The sequence below is a fragment of the Colletes gigas genome, unplaced genomic scaffold, assembly GCF_013123115.1.
Source record: "Colletes gigas isolate AHSC1104 unplaced genomic scaffold, ASM1312311v1 Colletes_gigas_Sc00002, whole genome shotgun sequence".
Lineage (NCBI taxonomy): Eukaryota > Metazoa > Arthropoda > Insecta > Hymenoptera > Colletidae > Colletes > Colletes gigas.
In genome coordinates, this window is record NW_025106631.1 from 273,295 (window position 1) to 288,237 (window position 14,943).

General features: G+C 43.2%; 1 long non-coding RNA gene across 1 annotated transcript; it reads left to right on the plus strand.

Moving 5' to 3' along the window:
* Positions 1-1,354: 1,354 nt before the first annotated feature.
* On the plus strand, positions 1,355-14,837 carry LOC122401375. Its single transcript, XR_006259436.1, has 3 exons — positions 1,355-2,787; positions 12,362-12,427; positions 14,727-14,837. It is a non-coding gene; the product is annotated as an uncharacterized LOC122401375 (long non-coding RNA).
* The last annotated feature ends 106 nt before the right edge of the window (positions 14,838-14,943 follow it).

Here is a 14,943-nt window from a genome sequence, read left to right on the forward strand (position 1 = left end):
CAACCATCGTCCTCCTTCGACGCGTTCTCTCCTCGTATCGTCCCGTCTCCGTTCCACGCAGGCAGTCGTGCCGCGCGGACCGGTCCTGCGCGATGGGGATGCTGCGAGATAATCGTTCCCCCTTTGGCCCGCGAGCCAACCAACCCCTTTCGGTCACCCCCGCGCCGAGGAAGGCACCAGTAAGAGCCAGGCCGCCGCCATAGCCGCTCCCCGGGCAACGAAGCTGGGACAAACCGGCGTACGATTTTCTCTTTTTCTTTTTTACCTTTACTCTCAGCCCGACCTATTATCAGATATTATCCGCGTCGGGATATCGTGGCGATAAAATCGTGCTTCGAACGCGAGACGCGAGACGCGCACCAGATCCCAGGCCTCCATCGCATTCGGTCGCCAGGCTCGGCGAAACGACCGTCGGGGATCATGCGACGCGGCTCCGAACACGCTTGGTTCCCGTTTACGTGCCCGATAACAGCGTACGGACGGTGCTGCTGACGACGTCGCTCTCGCGGAACGTCTTCGATTCGCTGGTGCAAACACGGGGGACGATCGACGGAGCCCCGATGCCAGCGCGCCGTTAACCTCGATAACATTCGTGGGACCGCGATATGCGAGGAGACACCGGGAACTTGTGGATTACGGGAACGGGAACCGAGCCGAAACTCGTGGCCAACAAGTAGAACGCATCGTCGACGATGCTCGTGCAACGAGGAGCCGCTATCCGATGATTAGAGATATCGGCGTGCGTGTTGGGAACGGACAGCAGCCAGCGTTCGACCGCGGTCTCGAGACGAGGCTCGGTCCACGCGATACCCGTTATCACCCTCAAATTGCGGGTTCCGATTTCTCGATAACGACCGGTTGAACGTCGATGGTTCGACGCGTCTGACCACCGACGATCACTCCTCGCTACCGATTTCTTCGTCACCGAGCGTCGCGTCGCGTCGTACGATACGGACCCGACGCGTTCGCCCCGGAGCTTGTTCGTCGGTAACGGAACTGCTGGAAAACGAGAAAAGTTCTTCTCGAGCTTCTCCTCCCACCTTGCCTTCTTTCCGGAGAAACGAAGCAACAAATTGCTCGAGGAGATCGGTACATAGGTCCCCGGAGCCATCGAAGGGAAAGGATGTCCGGGCAAGCATCGAATTATGGAGAGGTGCACACGTGTTGCTTGAGTGTGAGGTAGTCACGGTGTGATTATTTTCTACTAGATTCGCACAGAGCGGACGAACAAAACGTTACATCGCATCGTGCAACGTGAAAATAATAATCATAACGATCCTTTCTTTGAAAAGTTCATTACCCCCGTTTGTTTACATTTAAACGGAGGAAAGTTTAAACTCGCGTTAGTACGGAATTTTCAGTTCTCTCGAAAAGGCGATATTGACTTTGATTTTCAAGTACTCGATTCCATGTAATGCACACGTTTCGTTCATTTGATCGTAACCGTTCGTGATCGAAAGGGACGAAGAATCGGCTGGTAAATGAAATATTAAACGGGTAGCTTAAATGACTATGAAAGTTTTACAGAGTGTCCTCTTGGACGCGACGGATCTGATCGAACGTACAATTGCCAGCTTCCATCGACGAGGCATTTGTTAGAACGAAAGGAAATATACCGATGGGACTGCGTAAAATTATTTCCTGCTCGTTTGCGTACATTTTTCTATCGCAACGCTTCCCCCTATCACTGGGTTCCGCGTACTTTGAATTTCCATCGATTGACGTAGCGAAAACGTGCCGCAACCACTGCAATACAGTACAACCGAGTGTCTTTTGACCATCGCGCGTAATCATCGGACATCGAAGCAATTACTTTCATCGAGAAGAATTCTACCGAACATTTAGACAGCGACTTGGTAAAAATAATCAGGATTCTCGATTACAATTCGTCTCTACCGAACCAGCCCGTTCGAGGTTCGCAAGATACTCGAACGTCGAAAGTAATCCTATTGTCAAGAAGAACGCGAGACGAACGAGGATGAATTTTATCGAACATTTAGACAGCGACTTGGTAAAGATACGTTTATCATCGTGCTCGGTATCGCATCGAGTATAATTCGTTTCCAACGAACCAGGCCATCCGAGGTTTACACGACGTACTCGACATCGAAGGAATCCTCTCGTCGAGAAAAACGCGACGAGGAATTCTATCGAACGCTTAGATAGTTTCGTAAAATACGTTTGTCGAGGTCCTCGATTGTCGAACAGAATTCTGTTCTGACGAGTCAGTCTCTCGTTCGAGGTTTACGAATATCCGACTTCGTGGACACCGTGTTCGAAGAGATCCGGAGTCATCGAACGATCAAGTTCGGACGAGGATTAAGCTCCGGTGCGCGGTTCTATCGTCGATCGAGAAGCCCCGTAAGGTGTCCGGTAAGTTTCGAAGCCTGTGAGTTGCGCAACCGTCGGATGATCCTCGACGAGTTCGATTCAAGGGTAACTCAACTTGTTGCAAGAGAATATACCGCGTAGAAGAGAAGTGCGCCGAGAAAGCGTGTTCTCGCGAAACGGTTCAACGCCATCCGTATCCGTATATCCGGTGCTGATGTAGCGACCAATATACATATATACATTTTCGTGCCGAGTGGCTGTACCGCGACACGATATCGTTGTCCATTCGATTCCTGTCGATCCTTCGGCGCCGCGACGTTCGATCGATACCGCAGCCTCCGGTTTCTTTCGTTCGATTTCCACGACGCTGCAACGACGACGACGACGACGACGACGTTGCCGCTTTTACTCTGCATTTCTGCCCGGTGTCGCACCAGACGAGATCCATCAGCGTAGGTACGTATACCAAGAGATATTTCGATACCTCTCTACATGTATAGCTTTTGCACTCCATATTAATAATGCTTCTGATTACCCTTTCCATAGATGTAAAAAAAAAGGAGAGAACGTAAAGATGGATCGATATAGAATTAAATTGTTAAAAAGCGGCCGATTTCCAAGACCGATTTCACACGGTTTTCCTCTTACGAAGATATTGAATTCTTCGATCGCGACCGCGTACAGATTCTCCGCCTGTCACGAAGATTACGCGATCCCTTTTCCTCGTTTTCATTTAACCGGCGTAACATCAGCATTCTGGTTTTCTGCTTCCCCGGGCAGTTCGATCAATTTCAAGATTCGACGTCGACCGTCTACGATTCTCTTCTTACGGCCAAATCGGACAAGACGTCTTTTAGACTCCAAAGGGATCCGAGCTTCTATATTACAACGATTTTCTGGATCGACGAAAGTGTTTGTTCTCGGCCTCGACTGCCTCTTCCGATAGACGAACTGACATTTGTTGCGGATAGCAACATAATAATATATAAAAACTCTCATACGTTCTAAAGTAATTTGGAGGCTGGACTACGATTAACAAAATATTAAAATACGAGGTCGTAACGTTTCCCCGAGATCCTGATCCGGTGTACCCTGAAACTTGTGATCGAATCGTCTTTCCGCATCCGTGATGCAACCGACGTTTCGGACGTAGATCCGTCTCGATTCCTTTGAGCGATCCGACGTGCAGCGGAAACGACGTTGCAGATTCGCATCTTCGAAGTTCGATGAGTATGACAAAGTTTTCGCGTGCCGTTCAGAAGTATGTATACCCGGCCGACTATGGTAGCGGGAGATCGAGGAAACCGCGGATAAAACGTGTTCGATCTTTTGGGAACGTCGACGTCTTCGTCTTCGTCTTCCGAGTCGCTCTCGCGATATCGGTGCTTTTCGATGATCCGTGGGGCTCTTGTATGGACTCGTATCTCGGCCTAACCATTCGTACGTAGAAAAAACCGCAATATCGAAGTTATACAAATTTATATAGCCGTAATCCTCGACAATTTTCAACAATGCTATCCATTCTTTCCATCTTCTTGTTCTCTTCCCATGTCGGTCACAGACAATGTGTCGACGATCGTCGTAAAAATAGTGTCGACACAAGCATTGTCCTCGACGATATACGCGCCATAGTTGCGAATATACCGAGATATAAAAATTATTGAAAGGATGTTCCCTTTACGAACCGATAAGCAATACGATAACGAAGGAATTCTTCAACGCTTCACGTTCTAATATCTCCATGGCTGGATCGAACAGCGATCGATCGGTTATTATTAACGAGGTAAAACGTATGTACACTAACGTACTTTTCACTGACCACTAAACTGTTACGTTAAAGATTACGCAGTCATGCGGCAAGTCGAGCGAATGGACACTGACGTTGCGAGAAAGGACGATATCGACGTTTTCGATGCATTATTTTACGATAGGTGGTCGTTAACTGGCTGGAAATTTTACGATTTTAGGGGGTACGCGTTTCTTTTGTAGTTCGTTCGGCTAAAATCGTCGGATTCGGACACTGTGTCGTTGCGCCAATACCTACGTTGCGGACCGCCGACGTCATATTGACGTCGCGCCTATTCTACGTCGTCGTTGACGCCGGCGTAGTCGTCGGTGTCGTCATCGTCGTCGTCGTCGCCGGCTTCGACATGTGTAAACGCGACGCGTACATTCTACGTGCAATAAAATAATCCATAATATTAGGGGCATACGAAACCTTTGAACACTAAATTTTTTTTTTGTCGAAAAATTTAGACACATACTCGAATTTTTTTTCTCAAAAATGACTGTAACTGACCCCCGCAACCGAAAATAATTTTCCCAGAATAATTTGAAATTTTGTAATTTAATTTCGTTAATAATTTTTTACCGAAGCCTCGATCGACAAATTGATATTGTTTATTTTCGTCTTATTTTGGCCTCTAGAATCTCCCATGAAAATTTTTCTCAGGTGTGGCCGAATACCCTGTATATTCTCGAATAACGGATATTTCCTAAGAAAAGTAAAAAATCGCTTTCCATTTACCTTCTGGCCGAGCAAATACATAAGATCGTGGATAAACTAGTTTCATCGTGGCGCAACAAAGGCTGCAGATAAATAATACCGATAAGGTGTTTTGCGGCGTGTGCGCGCGTCCGCGACTAAAACGAGATAATGATTCCGATATGAAGTATTGATCAGAGTGGTATAATATGTGTTAGTTTATTCGCAGGCTCCGTAGCGAGCTTTGTCGTTCACGGTCATATGAAATCCCGACAGAACTCATTTACCAAATGTCGACGCACCGCGCGCCTATCGGGAATCGCGTGCGCCGCGAAACAACCTAAGCTTTTCCCACTTTCGATATACATATGTACAGACATTTCCGGTAATCCCTGATCGCGAGGAACGTAGATAAATTCAGCACGTACAAACAACGAAACAGTAGAAAAGTATTCGATCACCCTTCGATCTTTACACGTAGAACGAAACGTAGAAGACGTGTTTTAATTATTAGAAATATAATTATCGACGACGGAAGGTAAAATTTATGACGTTTGGATTTCGAACAACCATCTTTCGCAAGTTAGAAACGACACAGTGGGCTCGCGAAATATATCACACATGTCTTTTGCATTATTTTTAATAAAATCGTTTACTCAAATCAACCACTTTTGGTTATAAATAATCGAACTGATCCTTCGACCGGCGAACACGGAATTGAATGCTAATTTGCTAAGCGTACCCGTGGATATACCACCGAAATTATCAATTTCACGGAGAGGAAACTATTGGAACGCTTGAAATAAGACACGATTCATTTAATTACCAGATCGTTATAGTAACGAAGTAAGTGCTGTAACGTGCGTAGAATATTAAGGAGGGAGAACACAGGTCCCATGGTCGAGGTAAACCCTTCGTTGTTAAATCGATTCGCGCGAAGAAATTGAATTTTGCAAAATAATATGCGAATAAAGTCCCTTTGTGCATGGCGAAACAAGTCGAATCGATGGAATAATAATTTTTTCTTTGTTCGAAGCTTTATTTACGAGATAATTTAATTTGAGCATTCATAGCGCGCCGCTAGAATACGACTTGGATATCAGTGGAAGTAGAAAGTATGATTAATGGTCAGACGCGGCAGACAAATTGTATTAAATTCTACGCGTACGCGAGAAATTTTCTAAATTAAGTTACATTACGTTCTTACACATAATTGCGAACGAGTGAAATAAGTAAAAATAATTTTCTGAAAATCGAAATACTGAGAAAGAAGAATGCAAAAGGAGTACGGTATACATATTTCTAAATGAATTAAAATCTCTTTGGCCAAATCGTACACGGCATCTCTAATTACAATGTAGTTTAAAATTGTCATTAAAAGCTTATTACACCGTCATCCGTTTCTGCAGCTCTAATCTTCTCGTTAACTAAAAAATTGTCCTGGAAAGAACAAGCAGTTTCCGTTTCAAGCAGAACAGCGAGTTGTCATTTCGCTTGATATTATCAGCGAAAGAGTTATTTAAAAAGTGGATAATTTCTTGTAAAAGTTTCCGGTTTGGTTTAAACTTTCTTTCCACGCCCTTTCCTACGGATTTCACGCTCGTAATCTTCCGCCGGATAAAAATCAATTTCAGCTACGCAATGTGTCACAATAAACGGAATACATTTCCTCCAAGTTACAACGATTTATCCTGCATTTTCCCATGTTTTCCAATTACACGTTATCTACCGTTACAGGGCCGGTGTCCTCTGTTTCTCGCGTTTAAAAAAATTCACAACCCACTTCTGCTTCGGGAATGTCACTTAGTTTGATGAAAAGTACTCTCTGTTCCGTGTATTTTTTTTTTTTTTTTTCTTTAAATATAACAGTACTCGATTCATTGATTCGCGACATGTTCTCGATTTAAGCGATCCTTCGAATCATCCAAATTCTCTTTCCGCGACAAATTACTTGGGATCGAGTACTAATTTGACGATCTCTTTTGTTTTCTCTCCATCCGTAGCCTTTCTCTTTTTCATCCCTGTTTTTTCTTCTTTTTTTTTTTGTTTATCATTTGTTAGCCTCCTCTTGTTGCGTGTAACTCCCGGTCTTCTATCCTGGCAACCGGCTGAGTAATTGTTGAGCTCGGTACATCACTTAGGTGATTAATGAAGGAAATGGATGAGCTTTTATTTCCCTGCTGGTACTAATCGAAAGAGAAGCCATGCGCATAGCGCTACCGGCCAACAGAAGGGAAACCATAAATAATAAAGTTTATAGCGATCGAACGAACACTGGAAATTAAGAGATTTATTTTAACGATTTCTCTCTCTCGTTCGTAATAACGCGACACGCTAATGAAACGCATAAACATCCTTTATACAATGTTGATACCAAAGTAGACTCCGTATGCTAAGAAGAACATCATTTCCCGATGGTAAATTTTGCTTTTCGTAATTACCTTCGTTGCGCACAGTCTCTACAGTTAAGCACGATGAACTTTGGAAAATAGTTAGAAGCTGTTTATTAAATTCTTGGCGCAGAATAATTATTAATTTACATTGGTTTCATAGAATATTTCAAGTAACGATGGTTACGCGAATAACAACGTGGAACGAAGTTCGAATGTATTATAAGAACGAGACAAGATAACGATAAAGGTTTAACGATCTCTGATATTAAAACATATCTTTGCCCCGTAGACACGAGAGCAGAAACTTCCTTCCAAAGATACCTTTCAACGTACAATGCGATTTCATCCGCTAACGAACGCGAAAGCTTTTATACTTTTCGATATCTTATTAGCAAAGGATTAACTTGTACTTAACGAAAATAGGAGAATCGTTATCGACTATGCTTTAATAAAAAGTATACGAAAAACGAGCAGCAAAAGCCCACGGTACTTTGTTCTTGGCCGGGAACGAAGTCGATTTAGCAATTTTAGGCGAACCACTGTAGGTGTCGTCGATCTGGACATTATTCCGTCCCCATTTTAACGAACTTCTTAAGAAAGTCTTTACTGGATTTTATAAAACAGTACTCAAGCTCATTTGACTATTTAATTCTGCCCGTACAGTGATTTAAATGTCCTGCCAAACTTAACGACGGAGTTAATTGAAACGCCTCGTTCTTCTTTTTCTTCTTTTTGTCCTGATTTAACTTATCGGCTTCGGGGAAGTACGGCGCCGTTAATTTTACAGCCGAGCAAGCCATTTCACGGGTCTCGATTCATCCTTTTGTACCATCGAAACGTCAAATTTCAGCGGTAAAGAAACATTTCTTTTATTCATTGTTTTATTCAAAATGGATCGTGGAGAAAGGTTGGGGAACGCTGCCTTAAAAGTCACGGTAACCTTTCGCGGTACGATTATGAATCGCTGATGATGATTGATCGATCGACGAAAAACTTTTCTCGTAATTACGATATTAATCAATTACAAAAGTAATATAAACGAAAGTAATCAATTACTGTCCGACTCTGGCCAGCGTGTTTCCTTACATGCTAGAACATCGGTAAATATTTGCATAAAACAGCACCCAGTACCACATTAATCTGCTTCTTCGTTAATGGAAAAACAATTTTTTTTCTGCGGTAGAGAATTAATCGAGTACGAAGGCCGATTGATTGGGAATTAATTGTAAACGTACACAATTCTTTTTCTACCCTCTTGTTTGGCCGAACCTGGCCGTGCTTCCACCCTTTTCGACGATATACATACATATGCGAGGTCGCCTGAAACGATAGAAGCCTACTGTACGGTCTGAAAGGATAAGCAAACGAAGCCACCCCTTATGTACACTCGCGGTTACACTTACCGCCTATAATATTTGCGGATGACTCTTTCTTTTCTTACGAATGTCATCGTTGCAATATATGTACATATGTATACGTGCCGAGTCACGCAACTGTTCAATGTTCTTTGTAAACGATTCGTTGCGTGGAGAAAAAATTTCGTGTCTCGTCTTAAGTTTCATTTTTTAAAATGAAAATGTGCGGTACTTGTTATTACGTGAAATTTAACGATTAATCCGTATTCGGGAAGAAACGTTCCACCTCGAGTCGAGTACCGTTCAAAAGAAGTTAGAAATTATTTGATCAGCAAAGTTTCCTCGTTAGAGATAACAATATTCTTCGTGCTATTAGACCAGAAAGGAATTATAACATGAAATTTCCAGTCGTTAGTTCGAACGCAATTATAAAGTTGAGGATCCTCCCAACGGGGATGAAATTTTCCATTTACGATGTTCGAAAAATGCGGGATAACAGAGGTATTAAAGTTAACATAAGTTCCGCAGATTGCGTTTCTCGAATCGAACATCGAGCAACATCGTTCGCTTCGAAGAGGAAAGATCTTGTCTCCTGTTTCGTAGCGAAGAAGTTTTCGTTTTTTCTTTTTTCAATCTACCGATCGATAACGGGCGAGTAGTTGCCTGTACGATGATGTTTTCGTGTTTACGTTCGAGGAGTAATTTTTATGGAGAAAAACTCAACGTTGGGAATCGAGGCGAATGAGAGTTTTTGACTGACAGTAAACAGAGGAAAATATTCCTGTTTTTAAAGTCGTTATTTCATCGGACGCGCTGAAGAGTCGACCGATTCGTTAATGGAATAATATGACCGGTTCGTACCATTCTTGTTTTCCAGTAATTAACATATGTACGACGGGAGCGGATGAAATTATCGTGCCGTTTCTCCTTTTTGTCGTTTTCCCCGCCCCGCATTAATATCCTTTATTAGTTCAACTTGCGCGACCAAACCGTACGTTTTCGTCGACGTTTTCCCGGGTACGCTTTTGTTTCTCTATTCCCTAAAAAGTTACGTTACGAAACGTAAAATTCGATTCGAAGCAAATGCACGTTATGCTAAAACAGACCATCGCGACGTTACGATGTGTTTGTTCGTAAATTCGTAGGAGGACATTCACGGCTCGAGGGTCTAACGTGGTTTCCAACTTATGCGAGTTTCCCATAGAGTTACCGTTTTGGAGATTCGCTCGCTTCCTGCGCGTGGTACCCGACCGGTGAAACGCGCGGCAAGGTAAACATCCGCGGAGTCGGGCTCAAAAGGACGTCGGTTTCATCTTTCGCCTCTGTGCGAGCGAGTATCCTTCGCGCAGGAATGCAAAAAAGATAAAGGAGCCACGCGAGGATTCCTCGCGACAGAGGGAACGGGACCGAGTAAAGTTCAAATCGTACGTATCCTCTTTGTTATTCTCGGGCTTTATGTAAATTTACTCGATAATTCTCAACATTTTTCGTCTTCTTCGAGTCGCTCCGACCTCGTTTTTCCACCGCCGACTTTCTCATCCCGACCCTCGAGACGGTTTTTATCTTGGAAATTTATCCTCTGTTTTGCTGGAATTTCCCTTTCCAGATCCGTACTTGGACAATTGCATCGTCAACGTGATTTTTTTTGTTATCCACCGTACAAAACCACCAGTACTCCGACGACAAACGTCTAATTATTCCACGGTACTTTTATATTTATGAATATTATACCGTCGTTGAATCTTCGAACCACACTGGAGTTCTAACAATTCGTATTGGTATTAGGACAGATAGATTTAAAGGTATCGAAAGTTCACTTTGGCCCACATAGTTAAGACGTTAGGAACACATGTTTCTCGTATGTGGACCAGCTCACTTTTCAACACAGGATGGTGAGGATTTTCCAAGAAAACCTTTGAGGATTTAACGCGCGGGACGCCAATTTTGACATTTCCTCCGCAGAAGGAATATTTGATCAGAAACAGAAAAATTTATTCGATACGAATGGATAACAGAGTCACGTATTCGACTATGGACTTCCATTTTAACTGCTTGCGATTTATGTCATGCTACCGCGGTAATAAACGCTTCTATATCATGAATAAAAAAATTACTTATACCACCTAATATTTCCCTCTGTACCAAACAACTTTTCCAAGAATAGTTTCTTGGTAACTTTCACCCTTCGTGAGATATACCATGCCTTCCAGGGATGGGGGGTTGTTCACCCCCGGGCAGAGAGTGATTCCAGATGGAAAAATGAGCCCATAAGAAAGAATAACATTTCCTCGTTTGAGATCTCGTTTACGAGAAAATCGACTCGCTCGTCCGCGTAAGTAGAAAGAACGATCTATGGTCAGACGCGTCAGAGAAATCGTATTGGATCGCGCGCGTGTTCGACGAATCTACAAATTATCTACCAACACGAGTCTGTTCGACGTTAATCTTTCCAAAAACATGTGACAAGCCTTTTGTTAACGATTCGTTTCGCAGAAATTTGTAGGGTAACTTGATTTTTGGTCTCCGATGGAAGCTTATTAGAAATTGGTTATGAAATAAAGTACTCCGATTTCCTTTCTATAAACGCTACACTTTATTTCTATTGCGGTTAGAAGAGACATCCTTTCTATATGAGTTTTACAACAGAACTAAACTGCAATCGTACAGAAAGACTGCGGCGTTGGAGATCAATATCTTTGTATAAACAGGAAACCGAATCTTACGAGGGAATATCTCTCTCCTTCGGAACAGGAGACCGGTAAATCCGATTAATTTTGTACTTGGTTTTTAGTAGAAAAGCTAACAAAGCTGACCATTTTTGGGGGTAGGTCCGTGGATAATCGGTAAATGGAAGGAGAAGTAGCGGAAATAGGTATTGTTGGAATGTTCGTACGGTGACGAGGCGCAGCTGATTCGTGCCGGACGACAGATACGCGTGGCTTTCTGTTCCCCACATTCGTGTAGCCGCGGCCGTTTGATTGTGTGGTGCGCAGTTACCTCCCTTCGAGCGGCACGAATCGATTGAGCAGGCTGCACACACTCCTGGGTTTAAAAGTACCTACTTGTTGCGTAAGCTTTTAAAGCAGGCTTTTAAAATGGACAATTTTCAACACGTACACTACGGCGCGAACCGCGTTCACCCGGACATGGACACGTCCAACGCCACGTACACTCCGTATCGACTCGGACACTCGGCGCATAATACAATCGGTGTAATTTCCTACAAATTTTTCATTTACCAAAAATTTCAATGCCCGGCATAGTTTGCCATTTCCTGGCACGAGTTCGATACTCCCATATTCCGAATGAAAATAGAGGAAGGTTGGTTACAGCTTTCCGCAGGGACAGTATTTCACGCGACTTGTTCGACTATAAAATTGTCGTCACCGCGTGAACAGCGGCATCAGAGTCGCGGTAACTTGGCATTGTTCTACGGATAATGGTATAGTTCAAATTGATGTTCACGTTTGGAATACTCTAGCAAGTTTCTCTTGTAGTGGACGATCGCTAACTGCTTTCAGCGAACTACACGTTGGATTATGCTACGGCTGGCCAGAGTCTCAAGTAAATGCAACGCGCAGCATCCGTGTATACGTGTCAGGCTTGTCGAAATATTCCAGCTACAGATCGGTAAAAATCTTCGTCAGTTTTATATAGGATTCTTTAGGTAAAAATATTGAAAATTGTAAAAGATAAAATTCTAGACTAGAATGCCCCCTTAGATATTTCCCCACGCGTGACCCGACTAACAGAAAATACAATTTTCTCGTTAACTCGGTTTCTTCTTTTTGTTTCAGGTAAGTGACGAAAAAGTTAACATAGACGAGTCCGCGTCTACTTTACCGAGACACATATCGTCACAGGTAATTATCATAATGCAAGCAGCGTACAGCTTCTTAAAATACGTACTTAGGAATGGGAACGAATAACTTTTGTTAACGATCGATCAACTTCGACAAACTACATTGGTAACCAAAGGTCGTTCGACAAAGAACATACTTGGTCTCTTCGTTAATATTGTTCTCCATATCGTGTAAAAGAATTCAGAATCCTTTGATAAACGAATTAAAGTTTATTTAAATTCCTCGGTCGGTAACGCTCGGTTCTGGTCGGTTGCGTGGATTTGGACGATCGGTCGCGGACCCGTGTGGGGTGGGGACTTTGGAAAGTGGAGTAGACGGTGGTCGTCGGTGGAACCCGGCCGGGGTTACCTGCTGCACACGGCTCGGACCGTTAATTCCGTTGTGGTCAGCGAGGAAAACCCGCAACTCTGTATACTGTAGAAGCCAGGAACAGAGTCAATAGCAGGTCTCGGAAATTATTTTCCAAAAATAATTATTTAAAACCGTTACAGAAAAGTATCTGGTCCAAACTGTTACGAAAAAGTTCGAAGAACCTAAAAATCAATGCAACTAAGCATTTTCAAATGTACCTCGTCTTAAATAGAGCATCGAAAACATTATCGCCACATTATCGTGCATTAAATTCTACATATATAGGTTTAATGACTAAATAATAGAATCACTGGACCATCCAAGGAATCGTTGGCTATTTAATATCTGTAATATAGTGCATCTATTCGAGGACGTAGCCGTCTCGAACTTTTATCCGTTATCGAACTTTGTAGGACGATCCGATGATCCGACGAAGCAGAAGCGTTTCCGTAAACTGTAATCGCGACATTCGTGATCTGGCAGATTGCAAGGGTGTCGCGTACGCTGGTACGACGCGTCGATGCAATAGGATCGTTTCCGGCGAGGGGTCCGGTGAATAATTCGGCCAATAATATCCGGTATTCCGAAGCAGGTATTACGTGACGAAGCGACGACGCGACGACGACGTCTCTCGAGGCGTCGCGTCGGCGAAAGCACCTGTTCGTGCATGTCGACATCTATAGTTGCCATAGCGACTATTGCTGGAGCATATAGTCCCATTGGGTTCCAATATATCCTAGAATAGACCGTAGAACGTACCCCAACTACTTCGAACAATATTACACTACACACCATTGTCTCGATGCATTGTTTGCGATTTATCGCGTTCCTGCTATACGATACGATCGAAATGAAAACGATCTCTAAACCCTATCGCGGCAGAAGACCTTAATTTTGTTAAAAATCATGTTACGTTATACTAAAAAAAACAAAAAGTTACAATTAATTCGATGACTCTCCCTGTTAGTATACTTTTTTTTAGCGTGTTTAGTGTAAGCATTAAATAATACCGAAATACGTTCTGTTCCGTTGAATCGAAATTTCTGTGGAACGCGTTTAGGTTCAAAAGGTCGATTGTTGTGTTTAATCGGCGCTAAAATGTCCGTACGTTTAAGCGATAAAGGCACTTTGAGGTAATTTTAGAATTTATCGTCTCGCGGGTAACTCCTCTAAGTGGCCGTAACAGAAATCCTTCCTTCGTTAATATCAAACAACACGACTCGCGTGTCCGGGTCAATTCGCTTAACGTTGGTTCAAATGTTCCCGAGGTCCGAACAATCGTCATCCACTCGAGGTCACGGATAACTGATATTAGCAATTTTGGTAGCAAGTTCTTCTAATACCCGTCTCGTTACCTGCCCGTCGGTACTAAATATCCAGTTCCCAAAGGATGGTTCCCGTTTAATATGACTTCCTACTTCTCGACAGCATAAACTTACCCGTATCCAATGATAAACAAGATACATATCGTTCTCGTAAACGAATCGCGAACCTCGTAGCGCTTGAATCGGAAGAGAAATACCGGATGGATAATACTGGATAGAGGGTGGATTCTACCAAAAATAAGTAGAATAGAGAGAATAACAGTTTTTCGTTCGAGGCTGTATCCTCGAGATCGATTCAATTTGAAAATTGATTGGGTACGCATGCAATGGAGTACTGCTTGGATATTAGTCTAAGTAGAAAAGCCGATAAATGGTCAGTCGCGCCAGACAAATTGTGTTTTGTATGGATAGCTTTAACAAGACACACCTAGGGTAATTCAGTTTTTATTAAAAAATATAAAACTTTATTTCCCTACGTAAAAGAAACGGTATTAATATTCCGTGCAACGAAAAATTTCGGATCAATTGGGCCTCGATTAGATCGATCGCTACGTTGATTAAACACGGATCGACTCGAGCAATTATAACAGAACGCCTACCCGAATATGCACGTTTTTTTTCAGATACCAGGAGACGGTACGCCGTTCGGAGGGGCAGTTGACTGTCGTGACTTGTATTCGCGGGGGTCGAACAACAAAGAGGAGCAACTAGTGCGTAACACCGACCAACCGAAGGACGAATAAGTGAACATACACGAGACGAGTGTCGTAGTCGGAGACACTTGTTGCACCGTCGGTTGTCTCTTAAAGTCTGCCACGACCAAGTGTTCCTGACAACGCG